Below are 15,110 nucleotides of genomic sequence, written 5' to 3'. Positions count from 1 at the left end.
CACAAAGCCTGAAGTGAGGCTATGATTGAACATGTTATTTAGGTGGGGTGCCAGTTCATTCTGTAGTTCATGCAGAACGCAGCCTGGGATGTTGTCAGGTCTCATGGATGCTGTGTTCTTGGCTTTGGAGAGTGTGGTCTTTACTTGTGCAGCCGTGATTACAGGGGCTTTGCATTCTTCCGTTATAGTGATGGGCCCTTTGGGGGGTGCAGGGGGTGAAATTTGCAGTGAACATATCTGACAGGATGTTGGCAATATCAGTTGGTTCTGTATATATAGTGCCATTGTGGATTGTAGCTCAGAGCAGATCTGAGTGTCGCCATTGAGAGTCTTGACATAGCTGTAGAATTAGTTTTGTTAAACCATTTGTTCTCAAAGATGTCAAGATATAAATGTCTTTCACTACATGTTAATAGGTTGAATAACCCTTTAAAAAGAAACTGTTTAAATAAGCATTTAACATCACATAAAGCAGATATTGTCTTCTTGCAAGAAACACATCTTTTGACTGAAGATTTAGGCAGGGTGCAAATAAAGGACTACTTGATTCTAGTAAATTCTGATTTTAGTTCGAAAAGAAGAGGTATTCTTATCCTTTGGAAGAAAACACTAGGTTTACCTAAAATAGTTGACACTTATTCTGATAAGAATGGTATGCTGAGATTGGTGGTAATAGAAATAGATAAAAGCATTACACTTGCATAAATACTTACTGGATTTCTGGAATAGGATCTAAAATAGCCAAGAAGTATTTAGACATCATGACATTATATTCAAAAGGAAATGAGGTGACAGCCAGAGACTGTAATTGTATTTCATAAAATAAAGATACCACTAATGATAAAAGAGTCAGACAATCTTCTACAGCAAAACATTAAATCACTATACAGGTTTAATGAATGTAAGGAATATTATAGACCCAAAACTACAAAGCTTTTTAAAGTATATACACTATTCCTTCAGATATGGAACACAAACCAATATTGATAAAGTTTTTGTATCAAATGAGCTTTATTCAAAACCAGAAGATGTATTAATAGTCTCATGCCATTTGTCTGACCATAATGCCATTACATTCACTGTAACATTTAGCTCAAACATCTTAATTCATTGTCAAAGGTTACCTGAATATATAATTAAAATAAAAGGCTATAATGATTGTTTTTTGAGAGAAATTAATCAATTTATGGAATTTAATAACAATGGTGAGGTGACAGATGCTATATTATGGGACACCCTAAAAGCCTATTTATTTGGTAAGGTTAAAAACTGGTATATATGTAAAAGGAAAGAATGGGACAAGGATTTAATGGCTGTGCAATATAATATAGACAAATTAAAGTTAAACTTAAAGCCCAATGACAAAGCTGCAAATATGGAGTTAAAAAAGCTGAATCAGAAATATCAGGAAATACTTCAACACAAGGGGCCTGATTCAATAAAGCCTATACTAAGTGTACACGATATGTATTCAATAAAACTTTTATTATATTTTTGTGCTTTCTAGTCACTCAGAAATATTACATTAAGTGTACATGTACTCTAAACTTTGTGGTAACCTTTATGAATTCCTGTCAAAATTTAAAGCTGCAAGAATATCAGTAGGAAACATACAATTAGGAGGAAGAAGGTGTGCATTATGCCTGTGTTGTCTGTTTACTCAGAACAGTGTACACTTACCCCTGGATTTATGAAACTTCCATGCAGGACTAAAGACTAGCTTAGTCCTGCATGGAAGGGTGACTGCAGTGTGCCATGCATCTTAATAAGGTGCGCTGCCCAAGCTCCTAGGCTTACACGGAGTGCGTAAGAGTGCAGGGGGCGTGTCTGAGAGCAGAGCTCTCAGAATAAACACACCCCTGCAATGTAGAATGGAAGAAAGGAGAAAGGAATGAGTGAGACTGGTCATAGGTGTCCACATATCCCTACCAACAGCCCCCCATGTGTACAGCAGCAACAGTACATATAAATAAAATGAAGAAACTCTGATTAAAGCTAACCGTAGGTGCGCGGTTGTGCACATCGCTTAGCTACGGTTAAAGCTGCTTAAAAGGCTGAAGAGGATAACAAGGAAGATATATGCAAATGAAGCAGCATAGCAATAGTGTAGTGGGCAGAGCATTCGCCTTACGAGCAGGCATTCCCGGTTCGAGTCCCACTGCAGTACATTCCATTTTCCATGGCAAAGCACATTATGACTAATACTTATGTTGCATAACCCACTAAATAACATATTTTTATGAACTGGAATACTGCAGTAAATGCACATGTGAGGTGTCAGTGTAATAATGAATAAAGCACTAGTAAGCAAGTTTAAGCATCAATAAGCAGTAGGAAGCATATTTAAGCACTAGTAAGCCGGTGTCCGAAAAATATGTATTAGTGTATGTATTAGTGTATGTATTAGTAATATGCTTAGTGCATTTAAGGCTTGAAAAGGGTTAACACATTTATTCTATTTCACACTGCATAAAATCTGTACTAATTGCAGAAGCTTTCTAACCTTGTATTGTCATGAAATATGCGCAGCTATAATCTTTGCTTATGCTTTGGAAATTTACAGGGAAGCAGATAATTTCTGCTTGTGTCAGGAAAATAATGAATAGATGTATCACTTGTATTAAGGTTATGAGACTTAGACAAGGAGTTCTGCTTGTGCTGTGAGAAAATACACAGCTGCAGAAGCTATAAATAATCAGAACAAAGACTGCTTGAAAATATGAACTGCAATCAGCATTTGCTTGTGCCTATGCTAGAAAAGTACCTTGAAATGTAAGACATGTATTAGAACTACACAATAGAAGCTTGTAACGGGTTAGAGCCCACCAAGGCCAGGTTATTTTTCTCAAAATATTTTTCATAAATCCAGTCATGTCAGCAGAAAATCTGAGTAACATCTGCTGTAGAACAATACTGAAAGTTGTGTTTGATTACGTCAACCATAGAAGGCAATGTCTTGTAGAACAGTATATGAATAGCATACTTCTTGTTAGTAGTTAGGCAAAATTCTGTATTTGCATGTTTTTGTCTCCTTGCAGCAAGTTATTAAATGTGCCTTATCTGAACCTTATGTGTATTGGTCTTTGAAGTTTTTTCCTTTGACAGATTGGACCTTCGGACCGGAAACCCTCACTTCGCCTTGTATCAGACAGGCCAGGTGGCTTGAAACCGTATGAGGAAGAAACCACATCGGTTCTTCTTATCTGAAAAGCCCTCCGACTGAATCGTCGTACAAAAGAGGCCAGCCACTTTCTGATCTGCGACTGAAGGATAGGTTTTTCACGAACCAGGTGATCAATCACGAAGGCTCAGGTAAGGTGAATCTACCTTTTTTCTGTTTTAGATCAGAGACTAGATTTGTATTATTTTTGTCAGGACTGTATTTTTACAAGTCAGGGACACAAAAGATTACTGTCTTGTCATAGATCAGGGAAACAGAGTAGGTAGGCAGTCACTCTGAAGAGACTATAACAAAATCCGTGGTACCACGTTAAAAATAAGGAGTTACATAACGATTAAAAAGGGTTGAACAAAATGGGTAATAATTGCACAAAAAGACCCCAAAATCCGCTGTTAACCGAAGACGCAAAATACATGCAGTCACAGCGTGCTGATAATATTAAATACTACTCAAAGTGGGTTAATAAGTATGAATTTGACGGTAAATTAGAAAAATCCTCGCTTATCAAACTTGTCAAACAACTTAAAACCAATTCCAAAGGTCGGGTAAAAAAGCAGCGCCAATTAGGAATTCCTCAGGCACACAGATGGATCGAGGAAGTAAACCACAGGGAACAAAAGAACAATAATTCAAAAGCAATGTTTTTAGATAAGGAGGACAATAACTTAGTAATAGCATTGGCCACTCCGCCCCCCCCTTACCAGAATATGAAGCAAGTGAACAAGTTAGTCCACCCCCGCGATATCCTGCTGACACTGTAAATAGTGACACTACAAAAGCAAAACCATTTATTAGAGATTCCATCGAGACCAGGTCTCGAACACGGGCAGGTAACTCAAATGAAGGCATTGAGTTATATCAAATGGTTAGGAATTCATGATCTATGAGTGAAGAAGAAATATGCCCACTTATAGAAGTACCTAATCCTCAGGCAGGGCAAAAAGGTCAGGACCCAACTATTCTAGTGTATAGACCCTGGACTCCGGAAGACATCCGGAAAGCCACTGAGGGAATTCCCCATCCAAAAGTTAATTTTAGAAAGTTCTTAGAAGATTTACAAGGAATGAGGCTAAGTTATAATTTAAACGGAGAAGAGGTAGAAAAAGTAGTCAGACAAATTGTGGGACCAGATTGGCACATGATTAGTGGCAACTGGAATCCCCGTGACGCTGCACACAGACCCCTCCCACATAGCAGCGCAGAACTAGACAACAGAGTAAAAGGTCTTACAGACCGCATCTCTGAGAAATGGAAGCCTAGGACAGACTGGACATGCATTAATCAATGCATCCAACAAGAAGGTGAAACTATTGACAGATATTATGCCAGACTGTTAGAATGTTTTAATAACCATTGTGGAATGCAGGTTCCTGAAGATCAGACACAAGATTCCCCATATGAGCAGCAGTTAAAGAATGCATTTTTGAAAGGCAGCATTGCACCCATAAGCAGTTTTATTACAAAGCACATGGTAGATCATCATACAAGCAGGTTACAGCCATTACTTGAATATGCTAGGCATGCCAAAAGGCATTTTAATAGCAAAAAGAAAAAGAAAGCCCAAGTATTTTATATAGAAGATGGAGCAGAAGTCTATGTAGTACAGTCCGGGGAAAAAGGGCAAGAGAAATGCCCAGGGAAACAAGCAATCTGATCGGTGATCAGAGGACTTTGAAGGGCGAAAGAAAAGGAGTGAATGTTTTAAATGTGATAAAAAAGGACACTTGGCAAGGGATTGCAAGAAAAAAAAAGAAAGCAACCACGGAAGACAAGGAGGGTGAGGACTGACTATATGATAGTCAAGAATCACTAGAAAGGGATAGCAGAGAAAGGACAAATGAGAATGTGATAGAAGGAGTAGAGGATGTGACAGAAGAAATAGAGGAAGTGCAGGAAGTTACGGATAGTGAAGAAAATGAAATATTGGATTTAGCTTTATTGAGCTTAGAGCTCTATATAGCAGACACAAAACCAGAAGTTACACTCCTGGTAGAAGGGAGGGAGGTCAAATTCTTGTGTGACTCAGGGGCATCACGGACCCTGATACATCCCTCCAAACTGCCAGAGAATTCAGAGTCACCTGATTACATACTAGTGAAAGCAGCTGATGGACAGCTGTATTGGGAGCCCCTCTCCTATAATATTGCAATAACTGATCCTGTTTCAGGATTGACCCAGAAAAGCAAAATTGTTGTTTCCGCAAAATGCCCAGTAAACCTCTTGGGCAGAGACCTTATGCAGCTATTTGGTATAGCAGTAGTTTCGACTATGCAGGGTATGAAAGCACAGTGACAAATTGATACCTTTGCAGTGCAATCAGAGGGTGACATTTTCTATTGGTACAGCCAGGACTTGGTTACGACTGGTCCAGGGGCAGTGACCGAAGAGTTGATGAACGTAGCCATCAGCAAGTTCCCCTCCCTTGACATTGATAAACAACATTTGTTGCACTGTACACTGTATTATTGTAACACACCAGGTCCTGATAAGGAATATGAGCAAGAATTGTTTAGAAAGCGTGCAAACAGATTGACATTACGTAATCTGTACTGAGACATGGAAGGGAACAGTGTAGCCAGCTGTTCATTGCCCCAGGAGTTCTTTGCACTCTATAAATCTAATCGATTACCACATGTTAGCTTAACTAAGGACAAGAATGTAAAATGGGTAGACTTAGGAGAAAAAGTCACGAGATAGGAAAAGCAGACAGAGTTAGAACTGTCAAAACAGGGAATACAAATGCAGAAGTTGAATTGGATAACTCAGACCCCCCCCAGCCGTGCACTTGCAGTCTAGCAAGGACAGCTGATTAGCACTCCTATTAAAGGAGGAAGAGAATGCCTTACAGAATATACCAGAAACCCTTTGGTCAACAGGAAAGTCAGATGTAGGACTTATTCGTACAGCGGGACCAGTTACTATCATGCCAAAGTCAGCATTTAGACCACAGAAAAGACAGTATCCCTTAAGAAAAGATGCAGAGGTAGGAATCAAACCTATTATAGCAGCTTTACTTAAGGAAGGGGTACTGGTGGAATCTCCTGATTCACCATATAACCCACCCTTATTTCCTGTTAAGAAAGCGAATGGAGAATGGCGTATGGTCCAAGATTTACAAGCTGTAAATGACACAGTAATACCAAGGTCACCTACAGTGCCAGACCCACACACCCTGTTGAATGATTTAAAACCTCAACAGAAGTATTTTTCTGTGGTAGATATCAGCAATGCGTTCTTTTCGATACCGATACACCCTGACAGCCAATATTGGTTTGCATTCACATTTCAGGGGAAAAGGTATACATATACGCGACTACCACAGGGATATTGTGAAAGTCCGACAATATTCTCACAAGAAATGGCAAGCAACTTGGCAGGATTTACCCCACCAAGAGGCAGTCAGATTTTACTTTATGTTGATGATATCCTGCTGGCGGCCCCCACCCAGCAGGATTGCAAAGAAGATACCATAGCGCTATTACAATTTTTAGCCACTGAAGGACATAAAGTAAACAAAAATAAACTGCAGCTTTGGAAAAAACAAGTTAAATACCTAGGATATGTAATATCCAAAGAGGGTGGGACATTAGATGAGGACAGAAAAGTAGCGATTTTGCAAGCACCAAAACCCACTACCAAGAAGGAAATGATGTCCTTCCTGGGTACGACTAATTTTTTGCTGGAGCTGGATTCCAAACTATGCCTTGGAATCTGCAAGGCTGACTAACCTGATATATAAAAAGCCTATGGCAGCACAGGATTTGTTACAATGGACACCAGAGGCAGAATCTGCTTTCCGCAAACTGAAACAGTTAATAGCGTCCTCATTAGTTTTAGGATTACCAAACTATCATAAACGTTTTTTTCCAAACTGTAGATTGTAAGCAAGGTTATATGACATCAGTGTTAACACAGCAGCATGGGGACAAGCAATGCACTATTGCTTATTATTCATCACAACTAGACCCAGTGGCACGGTCTTTACCACACTGTGTACAAGCAGTAGTTGCAGCTGCAATGGCAATACAGGCTTCGGCCTCAGTAGTTTTGTTCCACCCTCTCACATTGAGAGTGCCTCATGCAGTTGTGATTATTTTACTGCCAGAAAAGGTAGCATATCTTTCCCCTGCTTGGCATCTTTCCTGTATGACTATATTGTTGAGCCAACCTCATATGACAATTGAATGATGCACGACTTTGAACCCTTCTACCTTGCTCCCAACCCCTGCAGATGGCACACCACACAGCTGCCTGCAGGTGATTGAGCAAAAGACACTGCCTAGAAAAGATCTCACGGATGTCCCCTTGAATGATGCCGAGGTGACATACTACGTGGATGGCTCGTGCAAAAGGGGTCCTGCAGGACAGAACCTAGTAGGATATGCAGTAGTTTTTGATACTGAGATTATAGAAGTGAAACCTTTACCACACAGTTTATCTGCACAGGCAGCAGAATTGATTGCCTTGACACGGGCATGTACCTTAGCAAAGGGTAAATGTGTGAACATTTTTACTGACAGCCAGTACGCTTTTTCTACTGTACATGTTTTTGCGCAACAGTGGAAAAATCGAGGAATGATAACATCTACTGGAAAACCAATCAATCATGCACAGTTTATTTTATATCTTTTAGAATCTATTCAGTTACCTCAGAAAGTAGCTATTTGTAACTGCACAGCTCATACCAAGCAACAGGATAGGATTTCAAAAGGTAATGCGAGAGCTGATACAGCTGCAAAACGGGCAGCTTCAGAAGTATTTCTTTTGAATGAGGAATTACAACCCTCTCAGATTTTAGACTTAGAAATGTTAAAGACAATGCAGATACTTACTACGCAGGCTTAAAAACAAAGATGGGTAAGACGAGGAGCAATTCTCGAAAAGGGGCTGTACATCTCTGAAGAAGGGAAACCGATATTACCATCTAACTTATTTAGATATGCAGCTTTGTTGAGCCATGGGCAATGCCATGTCTCATTAGGGGGGATGGTACAGCTGGTGATCCGAGTGTTCACGACATATGTATTCGTAAACTACTCTAAAAAATTTTGTTTAATGTGCCACGTTTGTAACAAACATCATGCACAAGGGGCATTAAAGCCCAAGCAAGGGAGTTTCCCTACACCACCGTATCTGTTTCATACTATCTGTATGGATTTCATAGAATTGAACAAATGTGAAAATAAGAAGTATTGTCTTGTCATTGTAGATATGTTTTCCAGATGGGTGGAAGCCTTTCCGACCAAAAATCCAGATGCGGCTACAGTTGCAAAAATTCTAATTAAATAAATCATCCCTAGATTTGGCATTCCGGAAAGGATCTACAGTGACAACGGTACACACTTTGTAAACCAAACCATAAAGCAGTTAAGTAAACATTTTAATATTTCTTTAAAAAATCATTGTGCATATCATCCGCAATCTGCAGGGTTAGTTGAGAGGCATAATGGGATTTTAAAGAGTAAGCTAAGAAAGTTAATAGCAGAAACAAAGAGAAATTTGGTGTACTATCTGCCCCTGGCACTGTTGAGCATGAGAACTGTTCTGAATGCAAAAGGATTGACTCCTTTTGAAAAACAATTTGGAAGGGCTTATTATATACCTCAGTGGAAACCTCTCATGCCTGCAGACCAGGAAGCCGACTGTGCACTAGCAGAGTATATGAGAAATTTGTTGAATTCTAAACATATGTTGCAGTCAAAGTCTGTTTCAGATAAAGAACAAACCAGACCATCAGAAGTGGCAGTGGCTCCAGGAACCTGGATCTAGGTGAAGACAATAAAAAAAGAAGAATTGGACATCACCAAAGTGGGAAGGTCCATATCAAGTGCTTCTGTCGACACCCACTGCAGTCAAGATCACAGAGCGTGCCTCGTGGATCCACCTGACGCACTGCAAACTAGTTAAGAACTTTGAACTGGACAAAAATCTTGTCACATGTCAAGAGCAAAAATGATAGAATCCAGAACAAACAGGAATGCAGAACAACCATTTCCTCAGAAGTATTGCATAATCATCCTGTTAACTGTACTAGTGACAATAATCTTTTTGTTGTGGCCATTCCTTTTTCAGCCACACAAACTTGAACTGAATAAACGTGAAGCGTTACTCATAGACTGGCACCCAAACTTCAACACTTACCAGGCAATTAAATATGTGTATGCTGAGACTTTCAATGTTTCGAAATCCTGGATTTGCACAGCTTTGCCGACAGCATACGGGGGGTTATTAATGACTGCAGTCCCCCTAGGGGTCAATGAGAACTGGGAAAACTTGATTTATGATACCTCAACCATTACATCACAAGGTAAAATAGCATTGCACTTGTCTATTCCACAAAAGGAAACCGTGTGTTTTTATAAAAATGATACTGTTCAGGTGGGTTGGAGCAATTGCAATGTGACTGTTCCTTATAAATGTTACACTAAATCTAACAATGCAGGTTCTTATTGTAATACAAACTATGATTAATTTCTTGAATTGATGCACAAAACAATTGATGAAGTAAAACATAATTCTGTTCTGTATAAACAACTGTCTATAATTGATAGAAAAATGTTTCATGCAGGGTGAGTGTATATTCATAGCAAAGTTACTACTAAAGTAGAGGACTGTTATTTTGTATGTGGCAGAAAGGCATACAAGTGGTTACCTGAGAATTGGTCCGGCAGTTGTTTTTTGGGCTACCTGGTTCCGGCCATACGACACACTGCAGTTTTACCTCAAGGAAAAATTTGGAATGTCCAAGAAGTCAAGAAACCTGTAAATCCAGTGGGGCAAATCGATGCGCGTTGGAAAAAAACATCATTCTATAGGCAATGGACTAACACACATGGACTTGAGTGATAGTGTTATATCGTGGGCAGGCATATTACCAGCATATGGAGCAGTGAAATCGATCTGGGAGATGAGAAAACTGTCTAAACTTCTTGAAGTAATGAGTAATGCAACTTTTTCCGCTCTCGAATTGGTGACTGATGAACTGAATGCCATGAGAACTGTAGTGCTTCAAAACCGCATGTCTCTCGACTTCACCCTAGCGACAAGAGTCGGTACTTGCACTTTAATCCAGGAGGAGTGCTGTTCGTATATTCCTGACCATAAACACGAGATAGACAATCACCTTGAGGTAATTCAGCAAGTGTCGGCCTTGACCAAACCAGGACCAAACCCGCTGATGGACTTTTTCCAGAAATGGTTTGGGGGGTGGGGTACTATCCTAATAAACATCCTGATTGCCATTTGTGTAGGAATGATCCTACTGGGAGTATGTGTTTGCTGTGGCATCCCCTGCATGAAAAGACTGATTAAAGACTTTATAGACATGTCAGTTTCTGAAACCTTATATCAAAGTACTGAGTTTGAAGAACTGTTAAAAGATTGAAAATGGTTTCATAAGTTTAAATTGAATGACTCTCTTAACTGAAAATCCTAAGTGGGAAGAGGTTAGGAGAAGAAAAAACTGTTTATGCTTATTTTGAAAGTAGAATAAAAGTATTAAGGGGGGATGTCAGAAAAATATGTATTAGTCTATGTATTAGTAATATGCTTAGTGCATTTAAGGCTTGAAAAGGGTTAACACATTTATTCTATTTCACAGTGCATAAAATCTGTACTAATTGCAGAAGCTTTCTAACCTTGCATTGTCATGAAATATGCGCAGCTATAATCTTTGCTTATGCTCTGGAAATTTACAGGGAAGCAGATAATTTCTGCATGTGTCAGGAAAATAATGAATAGATGTATCACTTGTATTAAGGTTATGAGACTTAGACAAGGAGTTCCGCTTGTGCTGTGAGAAAATACACAGCTGCAGAAGCTATAGATAATCAGAACAAAGACTGCTTGAAAATATGAACTGCAATCAGCATTTGCTTGTGCCTAAGCTAGAAAAGTACCTTGAAATGTAACACATGTATTAGAACTACACAATAGAAGCTTGTAACGGGTTAGAGCCCACCAACGCCAGGTTGTTTTTCTCAAAATATTTTTCATAAATCCAGTCATGTCAGCAGAAAATCTGAGTAACATCTGCTGTAGAACAATACTGAAAGTTGTGTTTGATTACGTCAACCATAGAAGGCAATGTCTTGTATAACAGTATAAGAATAGCATACTTCCTGTTAGTAGTTAGGCAAAATCCTGTATTTGCATGTTTTTGTCTCCTTGCAGCAAGTTATTAAATGTGCCTTATCTGAACCTTACGTAATTGGTCTTTGAAGTTTTTTCCTTTGACAGCTGGTTTAAGCCCATTTGCGCAGGAGTAAGCAATGTGTACACGGGTTAAGCAATATTGAAGCTAACTCTCTGTAAACATCATTAATTGGAGGTTAGCAGTGCTTACCTCCACGCAAACCCACGCAAACCTGCTTACAACTGCTTTAAAGCACCTTAATCACTCTGTATCCAACGGCCCGTGTTCTGCCCAGCAACAAAATAAACAGGCTCTGCAAGCCGCAAACCCAGGACCCTGTACACTACAGTCACAGTAGTTAACCACTAAGCCATCATAGCAATACATAAGACTTAGGTTTCAACAAACAAATCCTCACCATAGGAAAATAAAACTGAACATGTGAAAGGAATCTATGTACAGTTTGATGTTGTATAACCTGCAACATAACATAAATATGTGAACTGGAGTACTGCAGGAAGGACAGGTGTGAGGTGTTATTATAATAAAGTGTTTAAGTCCCCAGGACCCCATACAGTGTATGTACACATACATCATGGATACCAGACACATCTATAACATGTAAGTAATAATAAATGAATGGTGAAAGGAAAATATAATACAAACTAAATATGAAGCAATGCTAAGTATTGCACAGCTCAGCTTACTTGGTGTAAGCAATGTGTAGGCTGGTTAACTCAACCTGCCCCAGTGGTATACCCCTTTAAGCAATGCCAGCATTAGGTAAGCAGGTGTGCCCATAGCTTAGCCTTTTCAAAACCATCCATTCCCGGAAAAGTGTGGGAAATTGGGCATATTTAAACTCCACAGGTGCAAATACTTCCGATAACTGGTTGCAGCTCCCTTCTGTAGGCAGAATGGCTGGAGTAGGGGAAGGCACTCGATTTAGAGCACAGCGCTGGGGCACCTAGAAGTCCAGATTCATGGTATGGCTCCTGGTAAAACACCATGAGGAAAGACTACTGCAGGACCAGTACCAGGGTTCCCAGTATAAAGTGGAGGCCTGGGATAATCTCGCCCACGACCTCACCAGTGCCACTGGTATCCCCCCGACTGGTGAGCAGTTCAGGCATCACCATGCTGACCTGAAGCAGTGGAGGGATGATCTCTTGGAGCATTGGATCCAAAATTCAAGGCAGATGGCTGATGCCCCAGCACTAAGTACTCATTTTACTAATGTAGATAATGATTTCCTAGCTTGTATATACTATGGATAGGTAATGGCTAAATATCACTGTATTTCTCTGACAGCTGCAGATGAGCGGGCTGCGAACCACCAAGCCCATGCTGCTAGGCTGCAAAGACTGCATCGAGAGGCAGGTTAGTAATAATCTTGCATGTACTATCTAACAAATAAATATAACAGTTCTAGAAAGTGTTGTACCAGTATAAAAATGTATTATGTATGGGATGTACTGAATAAACTAGGCAATATGGCAGGAAGACTGTCATACAGTTTGTGTGGAAATAAAGGTGTAATATCTTGTGAATAAAAGTATAACCCCTGGAGTGTTTGTGTACATTCTGCTTTCATATGTTGTTGTAGTGCTGCAGTCTATAAATAGTACTGTTGTAATATGTAGTGTTACCCACATGTTGAATGCAGATAAAATCTATAGGAGGTTCAGTATAACAATGTTGGAAGTCCCAAGAAGTCACTCATATTGTACAACTGAGGGAGACTTAGACAGAAAATATTGGAATGCTTCATAACAATTCCCTGATAGTACAGTGTACTGTGATGTCAACTGTAATATTTTTACTACACACAGGAGGCGTTTGAATCATGGAAGTGGTAGTAAGTTGCATGCATAACCATACCCCACAACTGTACAGAGCTTGTGAGAATGCTCAGATAGAAAGCTGTATGCATAAGTAGACCCAACAACTGTACAGAATTTGCTTGAATGTTCAGATAGTAAGCTGTAAGCATAATCATAACCATCAGCTGTACTGACTATGGCAGAATGTCCAGGTAGTAAGCTGTATGCATAGTCATACCCCCCAACTGTTATGATCTGTCCAGCATGTCCAGGTAAATGGCCCTAATCTGCTGCCCAGTAACCTGTTCCCCTGACAAATCAGTGTGATGATTCAAAAAATGTATGCAGCTTTTACTGACATATAACTGATAGTCAGACCTGTACATAGTCAAAGAATGTATATGAAAACAAACCTGTCATAGCATCTCACCCAAAGTGTATGATGGCAATCTCCAAAATATGTCACATTAACACCTGCATCCTGTCAAGCCTTGACCAGAGTGTGCAATAACAGATTGTTAGGTATGTGTATAACATCAACATGGACTCTGGGAGTATGTGTAGAATTTGCCAGGTAGTGTTAACAAAGAATTTCTCCACAGCTATACCAGGTAAGAGGTGTAGACTGTAGGTACATCACAGTTCATGTATATACTTGTCTACAAGCATGGAATCTGGAAGTATGTATAGAAATTGTCAGGTAGTGTTAACAATGATTTTCTCCACAGCTATACCAGGTAAGAGGTGTAGACCATATGTAAGACACAGTCCACGTATATACTAATCTACAAACATACCATTGTACAAAGTAAGGCCATTGGGTAGTGTAATAATACATGTAAGGGACAGATCACTGCAGTGACTAAGAAAGTTGTGAAAACAGGGATATATTATTTAATTGACCTCTCTCTCTCATCCCCACCATATGTGCAACAATAACCCAATCACACACCTCAATGGGTACATGTACACTCCAATGTGTTGGGACATATGTCCTATTGGTTTACAAATATTCACATATGGTTCTATGCATGTGCCATGTTAAAATACCCCCATACTGGTAGCCTGTTGCCATCAATGAAACTTGCATGCTGTTGTAATGGCCACTGTTGTCCCATATATGCATGTACTCTGCTCCCTCTGCAACTGTTGTAAGTCCGGTGTCTTGGGTTAATAGGAATACCTATGCATGCTGTTATAACTAAACCTGAATACTGTTGACTATTAATAACCCATATCATTCTTAAAACTGCAACACCATAGCTCATATGAGATGGCCGGTCCCAGCAGACCCATCTGTCCCACCTCAGCTGGCCATGGCACTGGGCACCAGCACATCTGGGGCCCAGCCTAGGACCTCCTCCTCCGTTGGCTCTGCACCACCTTTGGGTGGAACCACTGCAGGGGATGGGGCTCAGCCCTCTCTGGAAGTGGGGGCAGAGAGGTACCTGTCACCCGCTGTCAGGTCCGGGCTGTGGTGCATAGGAAGCTCGACAAGGTGTTTTGAGATTGGCTATGCCAGCATGAGGGCCGTGTGGTGCAATTAGAGAGTGAGCCTGCCCCTCCTGCCCAACCCCTAGCACAGCCACCTTTGGGGCTGTGAAGATGCAGTGGTGACTGCCCATGGGTGAGGACCTCAGTCCCACTGTTTCCATTTGGGGGCTCATGGGCTTACAACTTCCAAACCCCCCTCCTTGTCCAAGGTGTTTAGCCCCCACATGTGTCATACACTGCCTTTGTATGCATCTTGTCTGTTAACCTACCCAATCTCCCTCCCCAAATATACCCACTACCCCTCCCCAACCTCCCACTCTCACCTGCAATAAATAAATAAATAAATAAATAAAAAAGGGCAATCTGTTCCCACAAAAAAATCTTGCCCCATACATAGCTTTCCATTTCGCACACATGTCCACTGGACACATGTAATACGGTCTAATTGGCATCCCAACTTATTATTGTTGTCCTCACC

Source organism: Protopterus annectens, chromosome 1.part1, assembly GCF_019279795.1.
Source record: "Protopterus annectens isolate FY-2018-M chromosome 1.part1, PAN1.0, whole genome shotgun sequence".
NCBI lineage: Eukaryota > Metazoa > Chordata > Ceratodontiformes > Protopteridae > Protopterus > Protopterus annectens.
The sequence above is the reverse complement of the archived record's forward strand: the minus strand, read 5'-3'. Positions refer to the sequence as shown.